The following is a 16,954-nucleotide window of genomic DNA, read 5'->3' as shown; positions in this document are numbered from 1 at the left end:
GTAATACATGTTATTTGTTCGTTATGAACATGTTCATGGGAGGTGTTTTTTTTTTTTAATTTATTTATTTGAAAGGCAGAGTTACAGAGACACAGAGGCAGAGAGAGAGTGAGAGAGAATCTTCCATCCACTGGTTTACTCCCCAGATAGCCACAAGGGCCAGAGCTATGCCATTCCAGAGCCAGGAGTTTCTCCTAGACCACCTATGCGGGTGCAGGGGCCCAAGGACTTGAGCCATCTTTTACTGCTTTTGCAGGCCATCAGTGGAGAACTGGATCTGAAGTGGAGCAGCCTGGACTCGAACCGATGCCCATATGGGAAGCCGGCACTGCCGGCAGTGGCTTTACACACTATATCACAGCACCAACCCCTCATGGGAGTTTTGAGCGAACAAAAGAGGCCAAGATGGTAGGAGGAAGTCATGAAAATCAGAGAGGCAAGGAATAGGCTGGCTCCTTCAGCGAGTATTCAGATTTAGGGGCCAAAATGAACAGTCAAGTCTATGAGACTGACGCACACCTTATGGTAGACAGACTGATGTACTGAAAAGCTGCAATAAATGACTTCTCCTCCTATTGCCCAGCTCTCAAAGCTGTGGGACCCTGGCTAAGGTATCACCCCCAGTAAACCAATGTTGTTTTCATTCTCAGAGCCAGGAGACAAGAAGGGGCAGTGCAGCAGGCACTGGAATGAATCAGTTTTGAGCTTGACTTTCTCCTTTGTACGATCAGGACTTTAGACTAGCATCTTCTACACTCCTTTTGACTCTGAACTTCTGAGATGACCTGAAAATCGGTTTGTGCTTATTAGAGAGGATTCTTGTGTTGTTATTCACAGAGCTGGGTCTGAGACTATCTCACCACTGTCACTTCATTCACAGACACTGGCCTTGAAGGGTGAATAGCAAGGGGCCCAAAAAGTGTCTAAGCACAGAACCTGTTCTCGAACATGGTCTGCAGAGGTCATGAAGGGACACTCTCACACAAGGACATGAGGGAACGAAAAGGAAAACAGGATACCAAAAGATGAGGGATGAGGGGCCAGTGTCATGGTGTAGTAGGCTAAGCCTCCACCTGCAGCGCTGGCATCCCATATGGGTGCTGGTTCAAGTCCCAGCTGCTCCTCTTCCAATCCAGCTCTCTGCTAGTGGCCTTATAGAAAGCAGTGAGAGATGGCCCAAGTGTTTGGGTCCCTGAACCCATGTGGAAGACATGGAAGAAGCCCCTGGCTCCTGGTTTCAGATCAGTCCAGGTCTGTGCATTGCAGCCATTTAGGGAATGAACCAGCAGATGGAAGACCTTTTTCTCTGTCTCTCCCTCACTCTGTCTATAGCTCTGCCTGTCAAATAAATAAATAAAATCTTAATTAAAAAATGAGAGATGAACATAGAACTATCAGAGACAAAAATGTATACTAAGAGTTTGTTTATACCTAGCCATGCATAGAAAACTGCAGTTTTAAAAGGCATTCTTTTTAGATTACTAACATTATATAAAAGACAGTACCTCACTTAACTTACCATATTAACACGCATAAGATTTTTTAATAGAAAGCTTTTATTTAATAAATATAAATTCCATAAGTATAACTTTTGGATTATAGGGGTTCTTCCCCCTATACCCGCCCTCCCACCCCCAAACCATCCCACCTCCTACTCCCTCTCCCATCCCATTCTTCATTAAGAACTGGATTCTGCAGTTGTCCATTAGCCTATCTGTGTGTCAGTGACTGCTCTTAGCAGCTGGGAGAGAATGGGTTGTCAGGGAGGAAAAGAGAAATGTAGACGTTTTTTGTTTTTGTTTTTCCAAAAATGTATCCAGAAAGAAAGAGTAGATCTGTTTCAAAAAACCATCACAGATTTGTTTTGTTTGGATTTGTTTTAAGAACTGAAAGATGTTAACATATGTGTAGGCTAAGGAAGCATTTCTGGAGGAGGGAAAAGAATGAATTTGCAAAGAGATGAAATAACTGATGGGAGACACTACAGTAAATGTACTTAAAACTACCATGTAAGGCATCGCTCTAAGAGCTTAACGTACTTCTATCCATTTCAGCCACTCAAAGAGCATTCCTGTTCTGGCGGTGGGCATCTGATGCAGAGGGTTAAGATGCTGCTTGGGCCATCTGCCTCTCACAGCAGAAGGCCTGGCTTTTGGCTCCAGCTGGGTTTCTGCTTTCAGCTTGCAAATACACACCCGGAGAGACAACGAGGGGTGGCTCAGGTTCTCGGGGCCCTGCCAGCCACATGGGAGACCTAGAGCTAGACCTAGACGAAGTTCCTGGCTCCTGACTTCAGCCTGGTAGCCCTGGCTATTACAGACATTTGGGGAGTGAAGCAGTGGATGGAAGATTCATTCTCTCTCTCGCTCTCACTCTTGCTCTCTCTCAATAAAATAAAAATAAATAAAAAATTTAAAAATATAGGATTCTGATTTTTCTGAAGAGCAGAATAGAGCATACCTGAAGTGTGCCTTGAGGTGGGACCGGGATTTGAACCCAGAGTCCATGCTGTCAACGGTAGTACAAACCTGCCCATCAGGGAGAGTTTTTTGGGAGAACGAGTTGCATTCATGAGGCCTAGAGTTCTGAAGAAGACAAGAACCCGCTTTCTTTTCAGGAGAAGCCAGGAGGAAGGAGCCAAGGAATTTAGAAGACGAAGAAGGGAAAACAGGTGAGGGGCTTCACATGGATGGCAAGACTGAGTCTCAGTATCCCCCATGGTGTGCACAGTACAACCGTATTGCCAGTGCAGGCTCACAGAGAAATGACCTCCCTACTGGCTCCTGCAGACACTGGCTTCTATTTATCCATCAGCTACGTTGTTTCAACAGGTGAATCAAAGCCTGTGGCGAGGCGCACACCCATGAAGCGTGAGGACTATAGTCTGCTGCTCCCGAGCTGATTCTGGTGTGCTTGTCATGGTACCAGCTTTGGAGAGACTTTGATATCCCGGGGCTCTCTTGGGATTGTATGGCTTGGGCCCTGATGCTTTCTGCAGAAGGGAGCAAAGCTGATGGAGCAATGAACTCCAAAATTTCTGAAATGATGCTTAGTGCTTTCCTCAGAGGGTAAGAGGGCAAAGCACCGCTCAGTCACCGATGATGGCAGACTGTGGCCACACTCACGCTGCGCTCAATTTGAGAGTCCCAAACTCACCTTGTTCTTCAGAAAGAAGCTCATTACAGAACTTATGGAGAAGGAGGCTGACATAGAATACCCAGGGAGAAACTATGTTTGAACCACAAGCCTTGGAAGATTTCAGAAAAAGTAGTTTAAAGCAGTAGCAATAATTAGTAACTATTGAACTCTTTTAGGCTCCAGGAACCTTCTGCATAGTGGCGTGCAGGTAAACCAGATCTCTAAATGAGGCTGAGGGCCAAGCATTGGGCATAGCAATGAAGTTGCTGCTCAAGATGCCTGTATCCCATACTGGAGTGTCCAGTTCAAGATCACTTCCAATTGCATCCTCCCAGCAACTCTGTTATTATCTGCAGTGTGCGAATTAGAAGAAATATTTAGAGAGCTTTGGTAAGCTGCCCAAGCACAAAGAGCTAGAATGAGGCAGAGCTCTGAGGGTAGGCCTAATACATATGGCTCTAATAACAGCCAGCATATGCCAACTCCATTTTTACCTTAAAAACAGCTGCAGACATTCAAAGTGATAATACTTGCCCATCATTAACCAGTCTCCCCCGCTAGTTAACTTGTGCTGCAGATTCATTTCCTGAGGGCCTTTCGAGGATGAATGTGTATTGCTGAGTTGTTCTGTTCAGTAGTAAACCTCTATGTATATAGCTTAGCATTTGGAAAATATTCTAGCTCTTTACTATACAAAGTGTGAACCAACTGTCAGCATCATTTGGAAACTTGCTAGAAACCCAGACTCTCTGGCTTCTGCCCAGATCCACTAAATCAGAATGTGTGCCTTAAGCTGATCCCCAGATCAGATGTGCACCCATTGACATTCCAGAAGTGTTGCTTTAGCCTGTGAGGATCAATTTGGGAGTCGCATAGGCCAAAAGACTCCACTGTTGTAAGTTGTTCTTGCAGTTCGCAGAGATTGGCAGTCATACAGCAGCACATTTACTTTAAAAAAAAAAAGATAAAGATTTATTTGTTTGAAAGGCAAACTTACACACAGAGAGAGAAGGAGAGGCAGAGAGAGAGAGAGAGAGAGAGAGAGAGAGAGAGAGAGAGAGAGAGAGGTCTCCCATGCGCTGGCCCACTCCCTAATTGGCTGCAATGGCCGGAGCTGTGCTAATCTGAAGCCAGGAGCCAGGAGCTTCTTCTAGGTCTCCCAAGCGGGTGCAGGGGTCCAAGGCCTTGGGCCATCTTCCACTGCTTTCCCAGGCCAAAGCAGAGAGCTGGATTGGAAGTGGAGCGGCTGGGGCTCAAACCAGCACCCAAATGGGATGCTGGCACTGCAGGCGGCGGCTTTACCCGCTACGCCACAGCACCGGCTCCACACACTTATGCTTGTCCTGTCCCCTTTGTGGCTGGTGGGGCTACAGTCTGTGACCATAAAACTGAGCCACTCTACAAAATGAGACTTTTGCCTAAACAGCAACTATTTTAAGCAAGCAGCCACAGGCTTCTCTTCCATTAACCTTCTTGGTAACCTCACATTTGCTTTTCTAACTCTACAAGAAACGTTGAGATCCAAGTTCAATTAGATTCCTCCCAAAGACTTCCTCTCAGAAAAATTAATGCAAAGAAAAATATTCCTCTAAACACTCCAGAGTCTGCCAGGAAGGGACAGAGGGGAGGAGCAAGATTACTGGAGCCAGCATCCACGAAGTGCTAACTCAATTCCAACCGCAGAACTTCAGTTGAACTTGGCCAATCATTCCTGAGTTTAAGAAACAGAAGGAAAGGATACGTGGTCCCAGTTAGAACTTTTTAAAAACAAGTTTGAGATGTACAGCAAATTCATTTTCCATGCAGACGTTCAAATGCATTGGGGGGTGGATTTTTATTACACTTTGTTTTCTGAATATTCCCGAATCTACCAGACTGCAGAAGAAGTGGCCGCAATCCAGACGCAATTGAGCACACACCCCTGGGGCTTCCGGCTCAGATGGAAACCTAGTAATAACACAAAAGCACTTCAGAGGAAGAAAAAAATTAATATTTATTCAGAATTTTTAAATAAAGGCCACAAGTACTCTGATCCTTGGCTAGCCATGGTAACAGTAATGCCTGCCAGCCGCTGTGAACCTGAATGCCAACAGGTGCAATAACAGAGGGAGATACCAGCTTAACTATTTCATGTGGACAAGGTCAGCCAGAAAACTTGCCTATTAGATAACAGCAACAGTAGCATTTGTCAATGGGGTAGAGATAATTTAATCAAAGTAATTTATTCAAAGAAGACCTTCATCCATCCCATTCTGGGAACTTAGATTTTGGCTGTGGATATAAGACAAACAAGATTAAAAACAATGCCAACTATCTGTAGGAGAGGCATCCAAACGTGGTTCCTGATTAAACACCACGTGTGGGCAGTAAATGGAGGCACGGTCAGAGAAGTCAGGACAAAGGCGATAAATCTGGAGCTGGTCTCTAACAAAGGGCCAGATGTTTGGACAATGGTTAAGCACTACTTGGGAACCCCATCCCATGCTGGAGTGCCTGGATTCAAGTCCCAGTCCCAATCCAGACTCCAGCTTCCTGCTAACGCGCACCCTCACCCTGGGAGGCAGCAGTTGATGGCTCAAGTAGTCACATCCCTACTATCACATGAGAGACCTGAATTGCGTTCCAAGAATTCTGGCTTCAGCCTGGCCCAGACCTGACCACTGCAGGCATTTGGGGAGTGAACCAGATGATAGGCGATCTCTCCCTGTCTCTCTCCCTCTCTCTGCCTTTCAAATTAAATAAATAGTCACTAATACAATGTAAGCACTAAATACTTATTTGTATGAGTAACTTGGTGAACAAATGTTGAAATATAACAGTTGTAAGGTCAAAGCAAAATGAACGTTATCTTATGGATAACACAAGTTTATAGTAAGAGTCCCTATTGTTGCTTCATGAAATAAGAAGTGGGTATAGGATAAAGAAAAAGTTGGAAATCTGAAGTGAGAGATGGCACCAATATTCGGCAGTGTCCTTCCAGGATCTTACTCAGAACATTGCTCTCAGTGGAACAGTGGAACTCCTAAGTGTATGGCTGGCCTAGAGGAGATCCAAATTGCTGATGAACAGAACTTACCCTTGTTCAAGGAGCAGCTTTAGAAGTGGTTTAGACATCCCTTGACTCTGAGGATGACAGCAAGGACTCCCTCGTCCCACTGTCCACAGCTCAGTTCCATGGTACGTATCTTGCTTGAGCAGTCACTACTTATGCCCAAATACGTTGGCCTCTGGGAGACAATCAATCAAGGTGCAGGTCAGAAACCACTGATTTGAGAAGTGGCATGAGTTGGGAGGGTCTGGGTGGGGACAGAGGAGGGTCTGGGAGAGGTGAGAAAGAACATTTGTCACCAAGAAGCAAATCTAGTTCCACGAGGACACAGGCTAAGCCAGCCTGAGCATCAATACAAAAGAGAGGTGACATCTGAGGGGTGAGTGAGTGACTCCTGGGTACATAACAACGATGGCAGGGATGAAAGTCGTGGTAGTGAGAGCAATGACCTTCCAGCCATTCTGGGCCCTTCAGTGCTTCCTCCACACCCACAACTTCGTGGTTGACCTTGATTGGGTGATTCTCCTTCCTCAAAATGACCAGGGGGCAGGTGCATGTGGAACAAACCAGAGTCCTCTTGACACTTTCTTCTGTTCTGAATATCGCCACCGTCACCCAGCACTGTATAGATGTATGGCACCTTTGACTTACTGTAGGCTTTTAAACAATTATATATGTATTTTATAGGTAGTTGGATGGATCGATGGATATTGTAAGGAACTGACTCACAAATATGGAGGCTGAGAAGTCCCACAGTCTGCTGTCTGCAAACTGGAGACCTAAGAACGTCAATAGTCAATAGCCCAGTCTGACGGCATAGGCCTTGTCAGGAGAGAAGAGATGGCGTATGAAGACAGCCAGACCAGGTTTATTCAGAAGAACAAAGCCTGGCAGGGGCTCACTCCCAGGGGAACGCACGGCACAGAGAGAGCCCCTTCCCTCCCAGACTGGTGGTTTATGTAGTACAAAGTGGTGGGAAGGGGCTCGGGGTTCTGAGTTAAAGCTGGGCTACCAAGATAGAGGGAGCACTTCTAGAGGTCCTGCGAGGCACAGTGTGAGCTGGGAGGGGTTTGGGCTGGGGCTGAGCGCTGAGCTGGGAGAAGAGCTGGGGCTGATGGCTGGACTCTTGAGATGATGGTGTGACCAGCAGTCCAGGCAGGGCAGGGCTGCATTAGCAGGGCAGGGAAATGGGGGCCTGCTTGCTGTATGTAGGTGAGGGGTCAATATGGATCGATGGCTTTTTGTCTTTGCTCCATCAGGCCTGGGAACCAAGAGAGCCGATGGCGTGAGTTCAAGTCCAAGAGCAGAAGACCATGCATGTCCCTGCTCAAGCAGTTATGCAGAAGGAGAAAGCTTAACCTTTAGTCTTTTTGTTACATTTAGCCTCTCAAAAGGCTAAATGATGTTCCCGGACACGAGAGAAGGGTCATTTGCTTGCCTCACCTACTCAACTCAAGTGCTAATGCCTTCTAGAAGCAACCTCACAGACACAGCCAGAAGTAATGCTTAACCAGATAGCTGGGCATCCTCTGGCCAGGTCAACTTGACACATGAAATTCACTATCTGTCTACAGGATCAAGATTTTTTTTTAAAGATTTAATTATTTGAAAGGCAGAGTTACAGATAAGGCAGAGACAGAGAGGGCAGGGAGAGATCTTCCATCTGCTGGCTCACTCCCCAAATGGCCACGACCATCAGGGCTGGGACAGGCCAAAGCCAGGAGCCTGGCACCCCATTAGGGTCTCCCACATGTGTTTCAGGGGCCCACATATTTGAGCCATCTTATGCTGCTTCCTCAGGTGCATTTGCAGGGATCTGGATCAGAAGTGGAGCAGCCAGGACTCCAACCAGCACTCACATATGCTGCTATTGCAGGTGGTAGCCTAACCCGCTGTGCCACAACGCCAGCCCTGGGGGCAAGATGTTTTACTAAGTCTCCCTTCCTGCCTACCTCATCCCCCAAGAGGAAATAGCCTGTCATTTGTCTGAAAACTGATTCCACCCAGAAGTGCTGATATTGCCTAAGTGCTGATATCACAAAAACCCAGTTATTTCTTTCTCCATAATAGAATAATACCCCCAAGAACTTAAAATGACACGGTATTTGGCAGAACTGTTTGAGATGGATGAGCTCCCGCACTGGCCACAGAGGGACAAATCCCACAGAATTCCCTTCAAGCTCACTCTGTCAGCGTGTGCTGAAAATAACATTCCTCTGATTATTTAGCAGATAGCAGTTAAATCCAACATACATGAGTACTTATCTCTTGCATAAACAGTTGTCCTTGGAGATGTCAGTTCTAAGCCAAAAGTGATAAAGTGATGTGTTAGAGACTTTTATTACTGGACCAGATTATACTGGACCCCTACAAATATAATTCAAAGCAAACATCTATATTAAAAATAAGTGTGAAAAAGTTATATTGGCTGAGCTCCCCCAGAAGCAGGCCATGGGATGGCTTACACCCATCTGAGTACAAGTAGTTCAACTGGGGGACAGAGAACACCCATAGGGGAACGCAGAGCAAGAGGGGTTAGGGAAGGCAGGCGGTGGGGATGCTCCAGCCAGCAGCTGCTCTTAACACACAGAGAAAACTAGGGGGTGGATATGAAACACATTTCCTAGAACAGGCCCACTCCCGAGGCAGGCAGCTGAGAGATGTGCCCACCAAATCCCTTCCCCAGTTACATGAGGACCTCTCCTCCTGGGGCAGGATGGTGGAGGAAGCACTGGGCGCCTTCTGCATGAGTGCAAGGCTCGCGAACAAAAGCCTGCAAGTGCTGGCCAGCAGCATCAGACCCACGCGCACTGAGGTGCTAAGTGCAAACAGGACCCCGACACGATAGCGGTCTGATACAGAAGTCCCCCTCATTCGGACCTTTTTCCTTTTTTCAATTTTTAAAAGATTAATTTTTTGAAAGGCAAAGTTAGAGTGGGGGGGGGATCTTCTGTCGTCGGGTTCACTCCCCAAATAGCCACAACAGCTGGGGCTGGGCCAGGCCAAAGCCTACAGCCAGGAGCTTCATCCGCGTCTCCCACGTGGGTGCAGGGGCCCAAGCACGTGGGCCATCTTTTGCTGCCTTCCCAGGTGCAGAAGCAGGGATCTGGATAGGAAGTGGAGCAGCCGGACTAGAAGGAACGCCCCTATGGGATGCCAGCACTGCAGGCAGCAGCTTAACCTGTTTCACCACAGCACCAGCCCCTCTCTTCTCTCAATGCATTAAGCATCTGTCTGCTTATTGGGTCATTCAGCATAGAGTCCACAATTATTTGCTTGGCCTGTAGTGTTGTTAAGTATTTTTTCTTTGCTGCAATAGTGTACAATAAAAGGGATTCGCATGACTCCCTTGTGCACTGACTTTCTTCTAAAAACCTTGAAGGTCTGCCAACACCTCTGCTGCACTCCCGAGAGGCGACAACAGGCTGGAGATGGGTGGCAACTGCCTTCTGAGGATTTTGTCCTCTTGTTTCTCCACAGTCCCCACTCCTCCCTCTTGTCTCACACCACACTAGTCTGTTTCCACGTCCTGTGAGTTCAAGTCCCGGCTGCTCCACTCCCCATCCAGGTCCCTGCTGATGCACCTGCGAAAGCAGCAGCAGATGGCCTGTGTGCTTAGGCTCCTGCACCAATGGAGGCTCCTGGCTCCCGACTTTGGCCTGGCTCAGATGGGTTGTTGCAGCCATTCGGGGAGTGAGCCAGCACATGGAAAAATCTCTCTCTGTCTCTCCCCCTCTCTCTCTAACTCCGCCTTTCAAATAAATAAATCTTAAAAAAAAAATAAGAACAGGTGAAATTAATGTGAGTGATATATTACTATTGGCACAATATATAATTAATATAAAAATTCTCAGAGGACATTTTATACCCTTTTTTTCATTCTAAGTCATCACAATCTAGCGTCTATTTCAGACCTCCGGCATGGCTCAGTTTGGACCAGCCACATTTCAAACGCTTCACAGCCCCACATGGCTCCTGGCCAGTGTGTGAGTACAGTTCTGGGAGCTTTGAAATGACCCCTTAGAGTGATCCAAGTTCAGTCTCAGGCAATGTTGATGCTCCTCCTTATGTGCAGGCAGTGGAGCTGGGTTTCAAGGGCTGGGAGGTTGGTTCTTCCAGTTACGATAATAACGGTAGCCATCACGCATTGAAGGAGTGTCAGGGACTAGGTGCTTTGCGTAAGCCTGTGGAAATAATTGTAGAGACACAATATGAAAATTCTGGTGGAAATTACAAAGAGCTCCCATCCGTCATTTCAACCCCCAGGTGTCCGCATGGGTAGCAGGAGCCCCATGATCTGGGTCATCTGCTCTGCTGCCTCCTGCGATCATTAGGGGGAAGCTGGAGCCAGGAGCCTGCGCTGGGAATTGAACCCAGGCACTCTGCTGTAGGGGGCAGGCATCCTAGCCACCAGGCTAAACCCCACTCCTCACCGAGAAGCTGCAAATAAAGAACCTGGTAGCCAAAACATTCTCAGAATACAAAGCACTGCTTAGCTCTTCACCTCTAAATATATTTTATAATTTAACAGAAAAATATCATGCACCAGTTTCTGTAAAATTTAATGTTACTCTCACTTGTCATTATAATGTTTGCTCTGTGAAGGGGGAAAGGAGATAAATTATTGAAAATTTTTGGGCCGGCGCCGTGGCTCAATAGGCTAATCCTCTGCCTTGCGGCACCAGCACACCGGGTTCTAGTCCTGGTCGGGGTGCCGGATTCTGTCCCGGTTGCCCCTCTTCCAGGCCAGCTCTCTGCTGTGGCCCGGGAGTGCAGTGGAGGATGGCCCAAGTGCTTGGGCCCTGCACCCGCATGGGAGACCAGGAAAAGCACCTGGCTCTTGGCTTCAGATCAGCGCGGTGTGCCGACCGCAGCGCGCCAGCCGCGGCGGCCATTGGAGGGTGAACCAACGGCAAAGGAAGACCTTTCTCTCTGTCTCTCTCTCTCACTGTCCACTCTGCCTGTCAAAAAAAAAAAAAAAAAGAAAGAAAGTTTTTGTCTAAGGACTTCTGACGCTGTCACTTTTTATTCATGTGAAGAATTTACAAGTTTTGGAAAGTTTGCAGTAGAAAACTACGTGTGTTCATTTCAAAATACAACTCTGTGAGAAGAGATTACCGTTCTCATGAGTCTTATGACTGAATAAACTTCCAACTGACTTCGTAGGTCCTGATTTCATTAACTCAAAAAAGAAATAAGTGAGTATCCAGGTCCTTCTAAATTCAGAGTCAATTTTCAAAGACTTTTTTTCAGTAAAATAGATAAATGACTTCACTAGATTTCTTTGAAACCAATGCAAAGTCTCAATTTTGCACAATAACACTTTATAGATAATATATAATAACTATATATTTATCCTGTGTTTTAATTCTTACAACAACCCTATGAAATAAGTGCTTCTTTTTTTTTAAAAGATGTATTTATTTACTTGAAAGGCACAGTTACAGAGAGGCAGAGGCAGAGAAAGAGAGAGAGAAAAAGAGAGAGGTCTTCCATCTGCTGGTTCACTCCCCAAATGGTCGCAACAGCCAGAACTGAGCCAATCCGAAGCCAGGAGCCAGGAGCTTCGTTCAGGTCTCCCACGCAGGATTAGGGGCCCAAGGACTTGGGCCATCTTCTATTGCTTTCCCAGGCCAAAGTAGAGAGCTGGATTGGAAGTGGAGTAGCCAGTACTTGAACTGGTACCCATATGGGATGCCAACACTACAGGCAGCTTTAACTGCTACGCCACCGCACCGGCCCCAATAAGTACTTCTAATTGAAGTTAAGTGATCTGTTCGATACCACCATATGCTAGAGCTGGGACTTGGACTCCAGGCTGTGTGACTCCCAGGCCTCAGCCACCGCCCACTGCCTGCTTGACATTGCACAGCACTCAGAAGGCCGTGGCTCCCCCTGGAAAAGGCACAGCACTTCCTGAAGTCTTTCTGTGACAGCACAATTAGAATATTATTAAAACACAGCAGCACAGCTGAATTTCTCAGGTGCAGAGCTCCTTGCTTACTTGGAAGCTGTCAAGGCCATGTATGGGGTTACTGTCAAGGCCACATACGGGATTACCCCCAAAGATTGATGGCTGCTGCATCATTGTTGTCGAGCAAGCCGTCAGCTTGAACTCGAGAAGTCTTTGAGGGCTCTTTCGCTCGCTCACTCACAGTGCATTAAGTATGTCCCTTGTGCCTGTCTCGGCCTTGGGCTGTAGCGACAAAACAGACGAGGGCCTGCCCTTAAGAAGCTTACCTGCTTGTGGAGAAGAGTCTTGGTTTGTTTCCCCAGAAGCAGGCCTTACGACAATGACTCCAGAAACTTATTGAGGGGGTGCAACCAGCAGGAAAAAGGGCAAGGAAGAGCACCCAGGAAGACTTGCCAAACCGGTTGTAACCAGCCTGCAAGGGACCCTTGGCAAGTGAGGGGAAACAGCCTGCACAGAATCATCCCTCCCACGCTCAAGAGAGCTGGCCTCCAGACCAGCTGCTGAGAGTCGCTGGACGCGTGCTCCTCGGGGTGGCGGAGGGTGATTAATCCCCTGGCACTTCCAGCTCATCCCCAGAGTTGGCAAAGGGAAAAAGAAATTATCTGGGATCAAAACACAGACACTGGCCGGCGCTTCGGCTCACCAGGCTAATCCTCCGCCTGTGGCGCTGGTACTCTGGGTTCTAGTAATGGTCGGGGCGCCAGATTCTGTCCCGGTTGCTCCTCTTCCAGTCCAGCTCTCTGCTGTGGCCCAGGAGGGCAGTGGAGGATGGCCCAAGTGCTTGGACCCTGCACCCGCATGGGAGACCAGGAGGAAGCACCTGGCTCCTGGCTTCAGATCGGCGCAGCGCGCTGGCAGTAGTGGCCATTTGGGGGGTGAACCAATGGACGGAAGACCTTTCTCTCTGTCTCTCTCTCTCTCTCTCTCACTGTCTAACTCTGCCTGTCAAAAAAAAAAAAAAAAAAAAAAAAAAACACTGGCATTTGAAAGTCAGCTGAAGTGCAGTGACAAGTCTGGGAGTGACAGCATGACAGCATCTGCTACAGGGAGGCAGAGTGATGACACAAGGACTCCTAAGTTCATCACAGCTATGATCATTATAAGAAAGGGAAGTCTGGGGCTGGCACTGTGGTGCAGTGGGTTAAAGCCCCAGCCTGCAGTGCCAGCATCCCATATGGGCGCCAGTTCGAGACCCGCTGCTCCACTTCTGATCGGGCTCTCTGCTATGGCCTGGGAAAGCAGTAGAAGATGGCCCAAGTCCTTGGGCCCCTGCACTCACGTGGGAGACCTGGAAGAAGCTCCTGGTTCCTGGCTCCTGGCTCCTGGCTTAGGATCAGTTCAGCTCTGGCCATTGCAGTCATCTGGGGAATGAACCAGCAGATGGAAGACCTCTCTCTCTCTCTCTGGCTCTACCTGTCTCTGTAACTCTTTCAAATAAATAAATAAATATTTTTAAAAGGGGGGGGGGGTCGAGCAGGACAAGTTGTTGACTGCAGTTGGGATTGGCGGCTGTTCCTTTGGAAGGACGAGGCAGCTCGGGGAAGTCTCTCTTTGCAGAGAACTAGAGAGCAAGGGAAGAGAGACCTGGACCAGCCCTGCACAGGTGTGGGTCCTGGCTGGGGCCAGTCAAGACGCTCTTTCTCGCCACCTGTGACAAGCACAAAACCTGAGACTGTTTCTAGGCCATTCAGAAATGGACACAGCCGTTTGACAACGACTCAACTCCCAAGCCTGTAATGGCAGACGAGTCTCATTAAACGTGTCCCAGACCAGCCTGTGTGTTGTCAAACTTAGTGGCAAGTCGCAAATGGCAGGAAAGTGACAAGTAAGGTTAGTTTGTCAACTGAAAAGAAAAGTGAATAAAATATCTGATAAAACTCAACAGTCATTTTTAAAATCTACCGGCTTCAATTATTTTAACTTTTCCCTCTTGCCACTCATGGTCTATTCCCTCTCCTTGGGTAGCAGCCATCTGCTTCCTCTCTCTCAACTTTTTGCCAAAATGCCTTTTAGGTGGACTTGCAGTGTGGAAGTTCTTGCGTCTGACTTCTTTAACTCAGCGTAATGCGTATAAGATTCATTCATTAGTCGCATGTATCAGTTCACTCACTTGTATTGCCGGCTACTCTTCCATCAGCTGTAGGTGCCCCAGCCTGTTTATCCATTCACCAATTGAACACTTGGGTTGCTCGCAGGTGTTAGTGAAGTTGTCATGAATAAGAGTCACATACAAGTGCTTGCAGAAACCCACGCCTTTGTTTTTCTTAACTAAATCCTCAGATGTTTGATTGCTGGAAACTATTTCTGTTGAACTTTATAAGAAAGGACAAAACTCATTTCCAGGAATGCACCGCTTCGCATTCCTCCATCAGCCGCATGTGAGGGTTCCAGCATCCTCACATGGCGTGAACTGGACTTGGGGGTTTTCTAAAGCCGTTCCAGTGAGTGCTTTCGTTGTGAGTTTAATTTCCATTCTGCTAATCACAAACGATGCTGAGCGTTTCCTCAACTGCTTACTTACCGTTTGTGTCTCTTCTTTGATGACATTTCAGTTCAAATATTTGTCCTTTTTAAAATGGGATTTTTTTTATTATTAAGTTTCGAGAATACTTTGTATATTCTGGTCACAAGTCCTTTACAAGCTTTGTGTTTCGCAAATATTCTCTCCCTGTCTGACTTCTCTTCTTGTTTTCTTCCAGCGTCTCACCAAGGGCAAATGTTTTTAATCATGACAAAGTAAAATTCCTCTGATTGAGGAATAAGACTTGTTACTTTTTAAAATTCACATGTAAATAGCTAATGGCCATTGTGTTGGACAGTACATCATACTAACACCCAAAGGCACCATCTGTGAATAATGTTTATAGCTTTCATAATTCTTATACTTTGTTCTAATTATATTCAGTCATGTAATATTATGCCTTTTGAATCTAATAATACAAATAGAAGAATGCATTTTCCAAGTCTTTATTTTTTTCTTTTTACATCTCTATTATTGGCTTTTAAATCATATTTAAGAATATAAGGATCCATGCTGGCTAGGAAATCTAAAAGCTGGTCCTTCCCCACAGATAGCTTAGAAGCTCTGAGCCCAACAATGTCACAGCATGGGCAAAGGCCCTGTCTCCCTGGCAGGAGTACTTCTCATCGAATTTGAGAGAAGTGACTGACGGCGTACAGAAGTGGAGGACTCTTAGGAAATGTGGTCCGAGAAAGCCTTTCTGACGTGGTAGCATTCGAGCTGGGGAAAGAGCATTCGCACAGAGGGAGACAGAACACCGCAGTCTTTGCAGGGCAGGAAAGGATGCTCCAGGTTCAAGGACCAGAAAGGAGACTAGTGCAGCTGACTCAAGGGAGTGGAGGGAAGTGAACTGACAAGGAAGGAAAGAGCTAGGTTTTGCATGGTCACACAGCCCTTGTCCTCTCTTCCCTCCTACCGTAGAGCTGAGAGTTGACATTGCACAGGCACCAGATACATATGAAGATGGGCCTTACTCAAAATGCACTGGAAGATGCAACCAAATGTTGTCTTGCACTAGGCTGGGTATGTGTTTGCAGCCCGGGAAGCAGTTGGAAAGACAGTAACAGTCAGCTCCCACAACCAGTCAGGGGTGTGGTTCCCACAGTACAAATTAAGATGCTAAGGCTCCAAAGTTGTGTTACTGACCCAAATCCCACCCCAAGACATGCCCACTTCCTTTCCACCCTATTTAACTGCTTTTCTTCCAAATGAGCCCCAGGCAGCCCTCCTACAAACATGAAAGTATCAGTGTAGTTGACTTTGGTTTGGGTAATTATATAAATGCCACAGAAATGGAGCCACTGGGAGACTTTCCATTCATTTTGAGAGTTCTTCCTCTCTGTTAGTGTCTACAAACGTGATGGCTTTAAACAACAGAAATGTATTCTCTCACAGTTCTGGAGCCCAGAACTTCCAAATCAAGGTGTGGACAGGGCCTCTCTCCCTCGAAGGCTCTGGGCTCTAGGGTGGCCTCTTCTAGCTCTGGTGTCTACAAGGGTTCCTTGGTTGGGGCTGCATTTTTCCAGTCTCTGCCTCTGTGTCCAATGGCCCCTCCTCTCTCTGTGGGTCACTTCTGTGTGTCTCTTACAAAGACACTTGCCACTGGAGTTAAAGTCCAAATAAATAAACCAGGATGATTTCAACTTGAAATTTTCTTTTTAGGGTTTATTTATTTATTTGAAAGTCAGGATTACAGAGAGAGGGAGAGAAGGAGAGATGGAGAGATCTTCACTCCTCAAATGGCCACAATGGCCAGGGCTGGGCCAGGCCAAAAACAGGAGCCAGGAGCTTCCTCCAGGTCTCCCACGTGGATGCAGAGGCTCAAGGACTTGAGCCATATTCATCTGCTTTCCAAGGCACATTAGCAGGGAGCTGGATACCCATATGGGATGCCGGCATTGCAGTGGGCGGGTTAACCCATTACGCCACAACGCCAGCCCCTCGACTTGAGATCTTTAACTTATTTACAACTGCAAAGACCCCTTTTCTGAGTAAGGTCACATCCACAGGTTCTGAGGATGAGAACATGGACACATCTGTGGACTATTCCACAAACCATTCCGTCCACTGTCCCCTCCACACACTACAGCCTGGAGACTCTCCCCAAGCAGAGCCGAGCAATCACCAGGCTAATCTTGTTTGTTTTTCTCCCCCCAGGATCACGGTCCTGTCTTGCTAGCATTTTGTTTCCGTATTTTGTCCAGTTTTCTAGTTGTTTAAGTCTGGAGGATAAATCCAGTCCCTGTTACTCCAGCATGGCAGAAGCAGAAAT

This window comes from Oryctolagus cuniculus, chromosome 14 (genome assembly GCF_051225735.1).
Source record: "Oryctolagus cuniculus isolate XC-2025 breed Fujian yellow rabbit chromosome 14, ASM5122573v1, whole genome shotgun sequence".
Taxonomy (NCBI): domain Eukaryota; kingdom Metazoa; phylum Chordata; class Mammalia; order Lagomorpha; family Leporidae; genus Oryctolagus; species Oryctolagus cuniculus.
The sequence above is the reverse complement of the archived record's forward strand: the minus strand, read 5'-3'. Positions refer to the sequence as shown.